At 44.3% G+C, this 15,980-nt stretch overlaps 1 long non-coding RNA gene across 3 annotated transcripts in view; it reads right to left on the bottom strand.

Annotated features, from left to right (window-relative positions):
- Window positions 1-15,980, bottom strand: part of LOC123480617 (uncharacterized) — a 79,656-nt gene that overhangs the window by 41,919 nt on the left and 21,757 nt on the right. For 2 of the 3 annotated variants that reach the window (XR_006656702.2, XR_006656701.3), the window contains exon 3: window positions 6,951-7,105. The exons of the other annotated variant lie outside the window; for it this stretch is intronic. This is a non-coding gene — a long non-coding RNA (uncharacterized lncRNA). Of the gene's footprint in view, window positions 1-6,950; window positions 7,106-15,980 lie in introns of those variants that run through there. 3 annotated transcript variants of the gene reach the window in all.

Below are 15,980 nucleotides of genomic sequence, written 5' to 3'. Positions count from 1 at the left end.
CCACCCCCTGCCCTACCACACACAGCTATCACAATGGTTCAGAGCAGTTTCTCTTCCAAGCCACAAGCAGAGGTTCCAGCACATTACTCCAGGGGGCACACCTCTCCCCCTTCCTCCCCCAGGTGCATAGCCCCGTCTGGGGTGGGCCCTGCACAGACCTCGTCCCATGCGTGACCAGGGCACTGGTTTTATCCATGGCAACCCTGAGGAGCTTTCCCTGTGCGGAGGTAAGGCACTGAAGATACCGTGGTTTTCGGACTATAAGACGCATCTTTCCCCCCTAAATCTGGGAGGGAAATGGGGTGCGTCTTATAGTCTGAATGTAGTGTACCTGGCTTGCTGGGGCGGGGGTGGGAGTGGGGGGGGCGGTGGGGCAAAATGTCTTTTCCTCCTCTAAAACCTGGGTGCGTCTGGTCCCGTGCGTCTTATGGTCAGAAAAACACGGTAATAGCCTCTTAACGGGCACATTGTTATCGGTATCAGTGCGGCTTTCTCTTCATGCCTGTCACTGGATTATGGTAATTTCTTTTAGTCATGGGTTTTAATCAGAGTTGAAGTCTCGGAGTTACTGACAGCTCAGGAGCACTGCAGCTGCTCCAAGACGACTTCACACTGTCACAAAATCCTAACCCAAGCAGAAAGCTGGAGGCTCTCACGAGCCTCCTCCCACCGATTAAAAATGAAGCAACCTTCCAACCAGCAGGCTCCTTTTCCAGGCTCCCCACCAAAGGGAGGGACGCAGAGGGCACTCACTTCTCCCTCCTCCTCCCCCCAAAGTTCAAAGCGAGAAACAACGATTCTGGCAAAGGAGGTCCTGAAGCGGAGATTGCAATTTAGCTAATGGCGTCTACAGGAAGCTAGAAATCATTCCTTTGACACGCCGTGGTACTTAAACAGCATCGGGCCTTGTTGCGTTCTCCTGACCTTGGGGTACCTCCTTGTGGACATTGCCTGAGGTCAGTCCTTTGAATAAGTGTGACAGATCTGGGAAAGTGGGGCACGCTAGCCTTCCCCTTTGGGGGTTATAAGATGGAGGCAGTTGTTGTACCTCTGGCCTTGCCTTCTTGACATCATGTGTGAGGGAAGGTTCCTCCTGACCACAGGGGACCCCAGCTGCACGCTTCTAGCATTAGGCTGTGTGTTGCTAGGCAGAAATCAGTAAATCGTTTTTCTGTCACCACGGAGAAGCCCTAAGAGACCATAGTAGCAACCTAGACAAACCCTAGCTATTCCAGAATTTTGCCTTCAGGATCCTTCTACTTCTTCGTTGGCACCCCCTCTCCCCTTTATGTGACCATCATCCCAAGGAACCCTGTGGCCAGCAGAGGCCACTCAGGCACCTAACTCAGGTTTGTCCTTCGCATCCATCCAAACCCCCGTTGCCTGGGGTGCCATTCTTCAGTAACTATCACAGACAGATGACCTGAATATATCAGGCAGCTCAGACTAGGTTCTGCTGCGGTAATAAAAAGCAAAGCCCTCAAGGATTTCTCCCTCGTGTTACATATCCATCACAGGTGGCTAAGGGGCTCTGCTCCTCAGAGTCACTCAGTGACCATCAGCGACCCAGGCTGACATCGCAGCCCTTGCAGTCAGCATCCCCAAGAGAAAGAAGGCTCTAGTCTTTTCCTGGCAATTAAATGTGCTTGCTCAGAAATTATGAATATCGTTTCCACTCTCTAGTCATTGGCCAGGAGTAGTCACATTATGCTGTCCAACCAAAAAAGAGCCCAGGAAGTACAATCCTCTTTTGTGTGTTGGAACAATAGAATTATTTGGTGGCTTACATAAGTGACTAACACACCAATTAATTAATTTGCACTAAGAAGAAAAACAAAGGTTCGCAGAGTCAAGGGTGAGCCCTCCCAGCGGCATTCCCGGGTGCAGTGACGTTTGCGATGGGCGATGGTCGATGGTCGGTTCTCTGCGGCAGAGCAGGGGTGAGCAGGTGATGAAAACAAGGAAAAGCTCTCCCCTCTCCAGACGCTGTGTTTGCTGTGTTTGCTCACAGTCCTCAAAGTGGTTTGCCAGCGTGAATCCGAAATTCTGTAACTATGTGCTGAAGGTAAAAAGGGTGTGGTGAGACTGTTTACCAAAGAACATGCAAATCATTTAAATTGGGGAGGGGGCGCGGGGTTGGGGAGCCCGGGCAGGAATCTGAAAGGGACCGTGGGACCATAAACACGAAGCTGCACAAGGACAATTTTTGCTGCCAGCTCCTAGCTTTCTGGAAGAAGGAAAACAAAAAAGCCAGTATGAAAATTGTTGCATCGGCCTAACGTGAAGCAGTTAAGGCTCGGAGCAGAGTCCAAAAGAAAGAGACCTCTGAGATTCTGGTGGAGGAACATCTGACCCAATGAGAGGACGGTGTGCGCAGGAGGGACACACTTGCTGCTCTTGGACCCAGGAGAGGGGCTAGGTGATAGCCGGAACTCCCTGCCAGGGCAGCAGGAAGGTGAGTCTCAGAAAACGGGACGGGGGGCGGGGGGGCAGCAGAATGAGCTGCTTGCACCCTTGGAAATGCTGTACATAGGCCCAGGGCAAAAGCCAGCATCCGAGGAAGCGGTGTGATGAAAGATGCAGCGTTGAAAACTCGCCGTCAGAGCCGAAGCAGGAGGAGCAGCGATCTCAAAGATCTCCATGGCATCTTGGCAGCAGCTCCGGTGAAACGGGCCCGTCCAATCCGAGAGCAAATTCTGTCGGCTCTTCCTTCAACCTCTAACCAAAGGTAGAATACATCTGTACCAAGTCCGCCTGCCACCCGCCTCCACACCTCTGTAGCCTCTGGCCTGGATTATCACAGTAGCCTCCTAACTTCTATCTAAGCCCTCGCCTACTGATCATCTGTTTGCTATGAAGTAGCCAGAATTACCCTCTGGAAACGTCATCGCTGCTCCCGCTGCCCAGCCTTCCATCTCAGGGCCTTTGCACGGATTGTCCTTACTTTCTGGAAGACTCTTCCACGGAGACTGGCATCAGGCCTTGCTCCCATGCCTCCTTCAGCTCTCTGCTCAAAAACCGCGATATGATTGAGGTCTTTCTTATCCTTTCTATTTTTAAGAGCAACGCTGTCCCCAGCCATGAGGCCCTATCCCCCTTCCAGTAGCTTTCCTTAACCAATTTTGTGTGAAATGGGCTGTCACCTGTAACACAGCTTACATTCTGCTTGTTTCGTTGTAGTATAAGTGAGCACCAAGAGCAAAGGAGGGTTTCTTGCCTGATTGTTCACTGCTATGACCCCAGCATCTAGAGCAAGCCCTGCCATAGAGTATGAGCTCAACAAATGTGTGTTAACCGAATAAACTAAAATGTATCCCAAACTTACTCCCACGTGGGTTCAGTGTCAAAGAGATATTCAAAGGACAATGCGTTCCTTTTCCTTAAGATGCACTGTGAAGTTTCAGGGTTTCCTCTTCCTACTACCTGGTATCAGCTGCCATGGATACAGGGTCCTCAAAGGGGTCAAGGATGCGATAACTACTTTACATTAGCTTTTATGTCCTCCATAAAATTAACAAGAAGCAAACCTTGAATACAATGGAGCTATAATTCTGTCCTGCAATTCTGATCCCATACAGAGTGTAAGAGCTGGCCTCTTGAGGCTAATGCTGTTTCCAGACCCCTCAATAGAATTACGCCTCTGTAATTCATTTACTGTCTTTTTTTTTTTTTTGTATATGTTTACACATAGAGGCCCCAAATCACCCAGCCAGCAAAACCAAAGCAAAGAAGAAAAGATACCTACTGGTTTTCAGTTTTAAATTACAGTCATTATGTGGGACGCACTATTTTGCCACACTATGGCACTTCTAGGCTACAGAAGAAATGCGCTTAACAGCATACATGATAAGGGTGCTTTTGAAAAAAATGAATATTTCCTAGCTCTGTCTTCAGGGATGTTATTTTCAATAACAATATCAATTCACAAAGAAAAATCAAGAGAATAATTATGGCTTTTTAGCCAATAGGGCCGATGTATGTAAAGTTATTATCCCACCACAGCTATTCCAACTACACAACCAAAACCAATGCAGAAAGCCTTTATCATTTATGTCCAAATTTCTAATGAAACAATTCTCATGAAAAATAAACAAGTGTACAGATGGGTTTGGAGATGTCTGGCATCAAATCTACCTTTTATATTCATTTTATTTTATTTTAAAACCATTTAAAGTTATCAAAAGTGGTTGTAAGAAAGAAACATGGGGAGGGGGATGGCGGTTTTCACACACCAGACACAGCTAGAAAAAGATGGGACAGATGCCCTTTCTGCAGCCAGTGAGCTACAACTTCATCAGAAAAGGAATGCAGAGGATCTAGCAGGTTCTCTTAGTGTTGATTTCTATTCACAGGACATTTGGCTGCCACTTACGACCCATTTCATATACAGGCTGCAGAACAGCCTGCAGATGATGGGTGTAAGATTTTACAAATGTTTTTCTTGTTCCATTCAGACATGACCTTTCAAATATATAAAAGTGTACACAAGAAAACTGCCCACAAGACTTCTAGAAAAGTTCAACAAATTCAATTCACAAATATTTTTGAGCACATACGAAGTATGAAACCACATTGTAGGTATGAGGATACAGTTGTGAACAAAATAGATTTTAAATCTTGACTTCATAAAGTTTCTAGTCTTGTGGTGTCTGCAAGCAAAATAAATCAATTAAATATTTTAAAGGTGATAACTGCTATGTGCTATAGCAACAAAATCAAGTGGGGAAGTGCCAAGAAAGGTAAGGAGTGGGTGCGCTTCTAAATAGAATAGGGTAGACTTCACTAGGAAGGAGACATTTAAGCAAAGACTGGATGGATGCCAATGTCTAGGAGAAGGGTCTTCCACGCAGAGAAAACTGCAAGTGCAAAGGTCCTGAGGTGGAAGCATGTGGCTGGGACAGAGTGAATGAGAGGGGCAGTGAATGAGGTCATGGAAGTCGTGGGGGCCATAGCCTGCAGTGATGCTGAGTTTCCTGCAGTGAGGAGAACCATGGATATAAGACATATGGAGCAGAGTAGTGATATGACCAATGTTTTCATAACATCGCTCTGGCTGCTTGGTCGAGAATACCTCCTGTTGGAGGTTGGGAGTGGGGATGGCGGTAAGGGCAAAAGTAGAAGCAGAGAGATCAGTCAGAAAGCTATAACATGGATGCAGTTAGGAGGGGATGGCTTCCCACCCTTGGACCAAAGTAGTAACCATGTAAATGATACAGTGTGGTCAGATTCCAAATATATTTTGAAGATCTCTAAAATAGGATGGGGACAACAGATTGGGCCATTCCCATAGATTCATGTGGCCACTTTAAGCATGTATGATACTCCCCCAACTAGGTTCAGGGCAGTGTTATGTACATCACTCACCCACCAACCAAAAACTCACTGGCATTAATGACAATTTTGAAGGATAGTTCAGAAATGTGGATTCTTTTGGAAGATTAAGAACCATGTTAGAAGTAAAGAGTTTCTGGGTCAGTTGAAGGTGTCACGTCTCTGCTGCTTAGTATGTTCGTTGTGGCAGGGGAGGGTTGGGATCACGCTGTCTCTCTTGTCTAATCACCCCACTGGTTCTTTCCCTGACTGATCACCATGCTGGGAGCTGTGAACAATAGTCATAGGGTACAATTCCCAGTCTAGTGGGGGCGGCAAGTGAAGCTACCTCCTCCTTTCTTCTGCTCTTCCTTCTTCCTGTCTTTTCCCTCCTCCTCTGCCTCTACCGCATCTCCCTGGGGCCCTTGAGACACCAACCATTAAAGAGAAATTGACTCACGATCCTGACAATAGAGAACTCCATGGAGACTGCTTTTGTTTTTCTGTGGGGTTTTCTGGGTTGTTGTTTTTTTTCCTGTTTTCTTGTCTGCTGTCTGATGCCTATTTACATACAGCTTTCCTCTCCAGGGTGTTGTGGTCCTGTCTTTGACTTTCTTCTATTTCTTCTGTTGCCTCACAGACAAGGCAAATTCCCAAACAGAACCCAGCCCTATAATACCCAGGATCAACCTAAGATTATTGACACTGTGTGACCTTCCATGGGGCCTTTAACTTAGATACTCACAGATCCGCTCCCACCAGGGAGAAGGGAGAGAAGATCATTCCTTTCTCAACAGCTGTGTGCCATCTTTCAGGTTAGCTGGACCCTTCAGTAAATGTGCTCTTCCAGTACCAGAGACCTCCTGAAGGCTATTCTTGTTTTGGTTCCTGATGCCTTTGAAAATATAGCTAAGGTTTTGTACTAGAGACCATGTGAGCCTAGAAAACCTGAGTGTAACTGTCTACTTAGTTTGTAAACCATGTCTTTTAAGCATATGCTGTGGCAGATGGTAGGTGACACCGTATTGTGTTTAGTGAGATGAGATTCTTGCTGAAGTTCACCTGCCCTGCTTGCATACTGTAGAGTCCAGAACGTCTAGTACCAGTGCTGAGAAGTCCATCAAAACCAAGAAGACTTCAAAATGATAAATAACACTAATGAGTCTGTGCTAATGAAAATGTAGTGCTCCTCCACCCAGAGTGGAAAAAAACCGAGCTGAACCCCGTAGCAACGATTTTCTGGTGAGGCTGTCACTGTGATCTGTGATGTGCTATCAAGATGAAACTGGAACCAAGTGTACTTTATTCAGGACATCTGTGAGATAAAGAAATATAATGCTCCTTTTCTATCGTGGTGACATTGTTCGCAAAGATGTGATTTGGCTGTTGAAGTACTCGTTCTGTATCTCAAGGCTAAGGCTGACAATTCAAATAAAAGCCTCTCTCTCTCTTTGGTTTGTTTCTGAACCAGACATAGCTGTCATGGCCATTCCATTCTCTGGGGCTTTTAGAGAAGGATGAAGCATTTGACTGACCTGCTAACAGGGGTGTCCAACCCACGGCCCAGGATAGCTATGAATGCAGCCTGACCCCAAATCGTAAATTTACTTAAAATCTTTATTTGCTCATCAGTTTCCCTTAGTGTTTATGTTTCCTCATTAGTGTTTCCTTATTCACTGTGTGGTCCAAGACAACTCTTCTTCTTCCAGTGTAGCCCAGAGACACCAAAAGGTCAGGCACCCACAGCTTCCCAACTGACTCCATGCTTCTGATGGCCACTTCATTTCCTGGAGTTCTGGAAAGTTTTTTTTTTTCTTTTTTAATGAACTCAAAACCAAATACAGACAAACAATGATGTTAATTTGTAACAATTTCATTGTATGCACTTTGTAGACAATTTAGAATATACCTATTAGTGCAAAAAAGAAAATAGGACACCACCATTTTAGATTAGCTCTATCAACATTTCAATGAATTTCCTTCCAATCTTTTTTCTATGCGTGTGTGTGTTGTGTGGGTATGAGTTCATTTTAAACAAAGGGGGAGGTCTGAAGGAATAATTTTGTGAACTCTCTTTAATGATTCATGACAAACATATTCCCAACAACCTTTAATTCTCAAAAGATGTGGGCACACTATTCTTTGCCATCATCATTAATCAGCAATGAACACCATTCCAGATGAATGTCTGTCTGAATTGTCATAAATCACGGTAGAGTATTCATTAAAAGAAACACTGTGAAAGATCTCTCTGTACAGAGATGCGATGTTGCCAACAGACTCTTCTTTTTCTTGTTATTTTACTTATTTTTAGTTAAAATTTTATTTTTTTTTTTTAGTTTCTTTTTTTATTGTTGTTCAAGTACAGTTGTCTCCATTTTCCCCCCACTGCTCCCTCCCATCCCACCCATCCCCACCTCCCACCCTCATTCCTAACCCCCTTTGGCTTTGTCCATGTGTCCTTTATAGATGTTCCTTGATGACCCTTCCTCTTTCTCCCCCCCTCTGGTTACTGTCCATTTGTTCTTTATTTCAAAATCTCTGGTTATATTTTGCTTGCTTGTTAATTAGGTTCTACTTATAGGTGAGATCACATGGTATTTGTCTTTCACCACCTGGCTTACTTCTCTTAGCATAATGCTCTCCAGTTCCATCCATGCTGTCACAGGGTAGGAGCTCCTTCTTTCTCTCTGCTGCGTAGAATTCCACTGTATAAATGTACCATTTGATCCACTCATTTACTGATGGGCACTTAGGCTGCATCCAACACTTGGCTATTGTAAACTATGCTGCTATCAACATCGGGGTGCATAGGTTCTTTTGAACTAGCCAACATAGACTCTTATCTAAAATATTAAAACTTACTGGCTCTTCTGACTCTAGTTCGAGAAAGCACTATATTCTCATTTGCTCAACTTCAAGCCCCCTCAGAACCTCAAGTCTTCCCTGGTATGTGGGGCCATCTCGTTTGCAAAGGGTCCCCTCAAGAAGTCCTATTTACTGCCCCTTTTCCTCCCAATGGTGCCTCTGGCTTTCTGCATAATAAGTCATTGTTAAATGAAATCCAAAGGTACTAGTTCCCTATAAGAAGGGAACTTTCAGATAAATACATTTGCCCATTTTCACTGGAGACACTAGGGTATTGAATTAGTATTGAATGTCCATTAAAGGCTTGCAGTGCCAAGGGAAAGAAAGAATCACAGTTGAAATCTGAGAAAAAGAAACACTATGAAGTCACTCATTGGGGTTTAGAGTTGGGGGACAGCTATTCTGTGAGCCCTAATATTTGGTATTCATTGGTTTGTGGCATTGTCTTATAACTATGGCACATCCCCATGAAGAATCCTCAGGGAAAACTGTAGTGGTTTGAGGAGGAGCAGTGTGGCTTCCTTGAAAGAAATTTCCCTTTTGGAACGGAAAAGGGTGTGCAGTGCATTCACTTGTCTTTTGTCCTCTGAGCTGACCTTGCATCGAATTCAGGCCAACCAGAGTTCGGCCAAGATTTCCATCTGGGAAGCAGAGCAGTGGGGACTAGCCAGGGGCCGCCGGGGCAGCTGCAGGTGCTGGGGACCAATGTTCACACTGGAGCTTTATGCAGAGTGTTGACTACTTAGGTTCTTCTTTCTACAGTCAGTGCAGATATCCATTCTCAATTGCATACAGTTTTTAAAAAACACTGGGAAAGGTCGATACAGAGGAAGTGAGGACACAGTCATTGTTTCTTGAGAGGTAGAAATCACAGTGTACTATGGAGCAGATATAAAAATCTCATCCACATCAGCAGGAGATGAAGAAAATCTTGTATTAAATTCTATGAAACCCTTTCCTGGGTTGTGAGAGGCAAGTAAAAGGGAGAGTACACAGACTTCACTGGGATGTTTAGAAAATCCCCGGCTAAGATGGGGCTCAATGATTGCTACTACAAGAAGCTGCAAATGGACTTAAGTCTGTAACAGTCTTCTTGTTTTCAGGCAATCATGAGCCTGCAATGGGTTTTCTACCTCGAACCCCTATTCCTTTCATCATGAAGTTATTTTTAAGTAACTATTTCCAATAGGCAATTTCCAGCTTCTAAGCAATAAGAGTTAATTTTTAAATTAGGCTGTGCAAGCTAAAGTAAACTCATTAATTTTATAGAGCGAAATGCATAGGCACTCATGGCAATCTTATAGCCAACTGATTATACTTTGTTATGCTGGTTTTCTTATGAAAGCAAACTGAAGATGCAAGTAAAACTGTCGATATAAGTCAGAGGGGAAAAAGCTAGAAAACGTAGCTTTCAACTATAAAAATATTGGGTTCAAGACCTGGCACAAACATAAGAGAAAATAAAACAAAATTTCATTTTACGGAACAGGTCAGGGTCAAGGTCACTTGCATTACAAATAATATTCTATAAGCATGGAAATCAGCTCGTTGTTCTCAGGAACTGTGAGAGCTAGGAAGAAACTTACAGACATTGACATTGACACTGGGTAACAAACGCTGGCCACCGAAGAAATACATCCACAAATGCCTAACACAGAAAAGGAGAAAAGCGAGCTCTGGAAGAGAAAGGCTCCTCTCCAGAGAGAAAGTGGAGCAGTTCCGGCAAACTGAGGGAGGGGCAGGTGACAGGGAAGCTGGAGTAGAAAAGGAAATTTCAGGCTGACACGTCATCAGATGGTGTGAGGGTCAAAGAAGCTGAGGAGAACCCAAAACCATACAAAATGGACAAGCTCTCCAGACGGAAATCCCAAGTACTGCCTGTGATTGACGGCGTTTAAAAGACAAGCCGCTGAAGGGAAATGCCTGAGACACTAAGGCCATGCCTCTGCCATCACCAAGTGGCAGGCAGGTCCTTCACTATGACTTGGAACAGTCATTTCCTTTCATAAATGGGTTCCACAGATGGAGCTTTTTTTCTTTTTCTTTTTTTGGTCATATTAAGCTTTGCTACTAACTCTCCAGTAGTTTTTAGTGGTATAATTTATTTGAACCATTCAGAGGTATAGAACAAGCTTGTAAGAAAAAAGTGAGTCAAAAGTCTGAAAATTAATTGAATAAATCAATTTAGCACCCAAACAACACTGATTTTTCAGAAAAAAATAAATTACGTATCGATTAACAAATTTAAAATTAAATGCAGACAACTTTCAATGCTAATAGAGAAAAGGCAGAAATGAGAAACAAGATGCAGAGAAAATTCTGAAATCTCATTTCCATTTCAATCTTTTTATTGAATTAATTTGAGTTTTTAAAAGCCTCCTGTATGCAGGCCCTCAACAAGGCACCCAGGAGAAAGAGCCCAGGGCAAAGGGGTGGCCAGAACCCCAATAATACCACAGTTGGTTTCAGTTGTTTCCTTTATCACCTCAGCAAAATGTACAGCATAAATTAGAATTAATAAAAAGGAAAAAAATGCCCTTAGTAAATATAAACATCCTTATCACAATTTTTCTCTAAAATAGAGTTTTCACTAGCTCTCATTCTTTATCCCAATCTATGAATGAAAAAGAAAATAGCCGCCAGGGAAAATGGAGAAAGGGCAGAAATGAGGCCAAAAGCAAAAGAAAAAGTACATAGAAAATTAAGACACAAGTAGGAAAGCAGACTAGAATTCATTGATGAACAATGTTGAAGTTAAGCCCAATTTTTCCTAGTAGATGACAGGCTATAAAAATAGATTCATAAATGTGAATACCACAGTTGACAAGCTCAAGACTCATGTGGAGAGTGTAGGAGTAAGACGGAAATGATGTCCACTCCGACAACTCTCCAAGAAGAAAAGGTAGCTGGAGAAATCGGGAAGCAGGAGCATTTGACCCACATTCCTTAGAGAAGTGACCAGTCAGGAAGTCTACGACACAAGTTACAAGTTGGGGCCATTTCCAGGGAGCTCCTTCTACAGATGGTTATCTTATTTACTCAGTCCACAAACGTTCAAGGTGCACCTGCTCCATCAGCCAGCGCCCACAGAGCCTGTCCAACTCACTGGTGCACAATAAATGTTTTGTGGACAGTAAACAAAAGAAGAAAATAATCAGTGATCAGGCCAGTGCTTCAGCAAATCCACACACCCTTTAGCTGCAGCCCTTTGCTGCGTGCTTCCTTGTCTTGGTTTGTGCGGGCTTCTTCTCACCTACCCATTAATAAGGACTCTTAAATCCCAGTTGCCATAACTTCAAACTTTCACGGGCCACACCAACCAAGGGAAACCAAGTGAGTCTGGTCTATTAATTTTGAGGGATCTGAATAAAGGCAGGCTGTAAAATTTCAAGAACTAAGATTAATGATCTTATTCTTCATTCTATTTCTCAAGGACAAAATGGAAATATGAGCATTATATTGCCAAATGCCAGAGCGACAGCAGGTATATTCAGAGCAGGGCCCCTAACTGGAGCCCTCACACCCGGCAGGCACCACACCTTTCTGCTGCAGTGAGACACGCGCCATGCCCGATGTGATTGTGGTAACAGTGCTCAGCCAGGCATCCATGACACTGGGCAAGATGACGCTGCAGGTCTTGACACAGCTGCCCCAGCTGTCTAATGGTATAGTGCAGGCTCCTGCTGAAGTCAAGTATGTGATGTGAAGAGCTGAGAAGAGAGGATGGGGAGTAGCACAGCCTTAAGAGTATCACTCAAACACAGGCCAGTACCAACACCTGGAAAAGAGGTAGCATGGACCCAACCTCACCACAGAAATCCAATAGGTTTTCTTCCAGAATTCACTGCCTAATCAATCCTTTGCCAGAAGCCAGGGCTTAAGTAATAATCATAAATTCTTACATACTACTATGCATATATATTTTTAATGCTCCCTAGGTGATTCTAAGGAGCAGTCAAGCCACAATATCTCAAAACCTTCTAGTTCTTCCTCCTCCTTCCTCCTGACTCTATCATGAAAATGATAGGTTCTTAAAACAAAACAAAAGTCACTAGATAAAGGTACCTGAGAGTGTCATAAGACTTGCCCAAGACGAAATGCATAGGAACACGCTTATCAGTCTGAAATAAATGGGGGAAGGTGCAGAGTAAAATGAAGTGGTTACTAGTTAAGGCAGTGGTGCAATGTGTCCCATGCTGTAATAAGAACAACATGGTCTCCTCGGAGCCCTTCCCCTAAGTTTGTTTTTTTTCCCTGTAGGGGAGGAAGAAACTTTTTCCTTTCTCCATGTCACAGTCATTGGCCGAGCCCTGCAAATCAGACTGACGAAAACCAGATTAACGAGAGAAAACCCAACAGACGTTTGTTAACACTTGCATTGCACATACACAGGAGTTACTCAACAGTAAGGAACTCAAAGCGGTGGTTAGAACTTGCGCTTATAAAGCATCTCAGCAAAAGAACAATACATTTTACAGAGAAGTGACAAGACCAAAGAAAAGGGCTTTAGACTTTTAGGGGGGGCAAACTGTGGGAAGGTAAACATATGGGAGATGCTAATGGAAGATAAGGGTTATTCAGGCCAGGTTTGTAATGCAGATTCCTCTGGTGCTGTCATCTCTGGGTTGGGGAGTCTAGAGTTGTCTCCAGGGTTTAACAATCATTTTGGGCTTCCTGGGAGAGAGGGGGTGGGCAGAAAGTTTTTCTTGTGTCTGTTCATTAAATTTCATTCAGCTAAAAAATCATCCTTTTTTATGCCAAGTGGCATATTTTGGCATGGCATACTCTGAACTCTAACACCCCTTCAAGGCTGTTTGATTCCTTGGACAACCCCCTGAGAGTTCCCCACCAAGTTCCTCTATCTCATCACCCAGGTGATTTCCTCTTTGGCACTTGTCCCTGAATAACTTGTAATTACTTTGTATATTAGAAGTGATATTTTGAAAATGATTTAATCAGCTTTTCCAATTGACTTTTGTGCCAGCAGGCCCAAGGTGACTGACTGTCTGCCATGGGGGAGATTAGAATTTGTTGTAAAAGTAACAAAAAAAAAGGATGAGGGTAGTATCCACTTCTGACCTGCAAATTAGAATTACACAGCAAAACAACAATTTTACTAGACAGACATTTGTATTGAGGATTCTCCAAAGTCTTCCATATCCACTTTAGTCAAGGGCTAGTAACGGAGCTTGTCTGCTGTGCTAAGAAGCTATCCCTCTCCCCCTGAGACGGGAAGCTGGTGAGGCTTGTTGCTCAGTGGGAGGGGGACATAATGCAGGAAACGTTAAAGAACAAATCAAAAAAGGGTTGGGGCAGTAGAGAGAAAGATGGTAGAGTAAGGAGACCAGCTTTGAACCAGAGAAGAGTGGTTGCTGTAGATAAATGAAAACAGTAAAACACCAGGGGCTCTTGTTCCCACCTTCCGTTTAGGGTTCTGGAAGAGACCACTCAACTCAGCACATAGCTCCTGAAAATTGGCTCTGAAATGTCACAGGGCTCCGAGCTTTAGCTTTTCTGAGCCACTCTGTTCCTATTTAATAAAATTCTGAGTTAAGAGAGCAAAGCAACTTGATATTTTGGTTAGTCTGTATAGCCCTTCTGTGGATACATGTACCATTTCTACCAGTTTTATTGAAATATTGAAACTAGTTTTACAAGGTAAAACTGTAGTATTTGTACCCACTGCAGTCAATATTCTGAAAGATAATAAACCCTAGACACCCAAGTGAGAATTGGGGGTCCTTTTCCATCAAGTAGCAATGTGGTCGGCAGTTAGACAGACACGCAGAGCAAGGGCGATAGGCCAGGTACATCCAGGCAAAAAGCCCTGGGTGCAGAGTGACAAGCCAAACTGGGAAAACAAGGACCTCACCCCCAGGGCACCTTTTCCTCCCCTATTGTATTGCTAGTTGTGCAGTTAGGACCTTCCCTGGAGCTTTCCTCCCATGGCATGTTGCTAGTCATGCAGTAGACCCCCTTGGAGGAGGAACAACGGGCCTAAGAGTGGTGTCATGTGACTCCAATGTGTGCCCTTGCACAACCACTCCCTTAAGCAGTAACTCCTAGGGATAACGTCTAGGCCTCGGTTGTGTTTCACCTCCAGGCCCAGAGACACAGCAAAACCAGATAAGCGATGCCAAGGATGACATCAGGACCAGCTGTGTTGACTAATGACTGACTCCCTGTCCTGGTGCCAACTAATCAGTAGAGACCACAACTCAGAAAGACATACCTGGAAAGCTGATAACTATTCTAATGAGATCCTAACATGTACCTCTCCTAAAATCCCCACCCTTAAAAGTCCTTAGGACAGAGGACCTAGTGTCTCTCCGTCCCAGGAGCACACTGCACCTTTCCCCTCCCCATCTCTTTCCCCCCAGGCATGTTACCATTCACTTTCCTAAGCTCCCAAGGGCCTTCTTTTGCCTCCCTCCATAACTTGCTTCCTGAGTCCATTTCTTCTACAGCTCACTTCTTCTCCTTCTGTGACTTTCTAAACAAACTTCCTCTTACTGTTCGAGTCTTGGCTCCGAATTCTTTCTTAGCCAGAACTCAAGTACAGAGGTTGCTGAAGCGAGGTCCAGTCTGACTCCACTGGTGCCATTTTTGCTACTGCCAACAGCAACATTTCCCAAATTCCCAACCCAGTGATTAGGAATACACAGAAGTTTGCTTATTCATTAATTAGCCATTATTTGTTGAGCACTGTGATGTACCAGGTGCTGGGACAGAACTGTCCTCAAGGAGGTCACAGTGCAGTAGGAAAAAGTGACAATATAAAGATTGTAACACTGTTGTGGATGAAAAAGGGACCACATACTAAACCTGACAAGCCCTGGAGAGGCCTGCATGGTGGCCTTACAAACTCAGAGACCTAAAGTAACCACATGAGATGAGCTGAAATTAAAACTTTCTAACTGCAAGTGAGTTACGACCTAGGCTGGTATCTTTCTTAACAAAGGTCAATCTTTACCCTAACTGAGCCTGTCTATTGTCATTTTGCATCTACTATAACATACCTTTGGATTGTCAGGGTGATTTCCTTTCTCTAGACCCCTCAGGGCACAATCTCCCACCAGAGCAAAAGACCATAGAGCACATCATTGTTATTGTACTAACTGTTAACTATTAAGTATCTTACACCCACCTATGTAAAAGAGGTATGGGTCTATTCTGTTTATCCAATCCCACAGATTACTCTGCTTTGCTTTCTCCCGCCTCTCTAATCTATCAAATGAATTTCATGTCACCCCCTTGCATCCTCCCCTTTGATTCTGAGGTATATTCCGCAGCATTTTCTCCGTGCATTGAGACTTTGCTTCCCAGCGATGGCCATCAGAAGGGTAGAGGAAGAATCACTTTCTCTCCTCTACACAAGGGAAGATGAGGTCATACTGGAGGAGGATGGGCCCTGAGTCAATACGACTGGTGTCCTTGTGAGTGGAGAACGCACGCAGACACACAGGGGGGAGACCCCAAGGGAAGAAGCTGACAGAGATTGGATTTATGCTGCCATAGCCAAGGAAGACCAAGGATTGCCAGCAACCGCTAGACCATGGGAGTCAGACGTGGATCCGACTCTCCCTCAGAACTTCCAGTGACACCTTGATCTGGGACTTCTAGCTTCCAGAACTGCACGAGAGTAAATCTCCGTTGTTTTTAACCACCACTTGTGGCGATTTTTCACAGCATCCCTGGGAAACTAGCATAAGTACCATGTGAGGAGTTCTTCAAAAGGGCATTCACACAGCACTGGGCAGCACGGTGGAGGGAGCAAAGCCCCTCTCACAGCAAGTGGAGGG

The sequence above is a fragment of the Desmodus rotundus genome, chromosome 9 (genome assembly GCF_022682495.2).
Source record: "Desmodus rotundus isolate HL8 chromosome 9, HLdesRot8A.1, whole genome shotgun sequence".
In the NCBI taxonomy this organism is placed as follows: Eukaryota; Metazoa; Chordata; class Mammalia; order Chiroptera; family Phyllostomidae; genus Desmodus; species Desmodus rotundus.
Note: the sequence above shows the minus strand (reverse complement) of the source record. Positions and strands in the feature narration are given on the sequence as shown.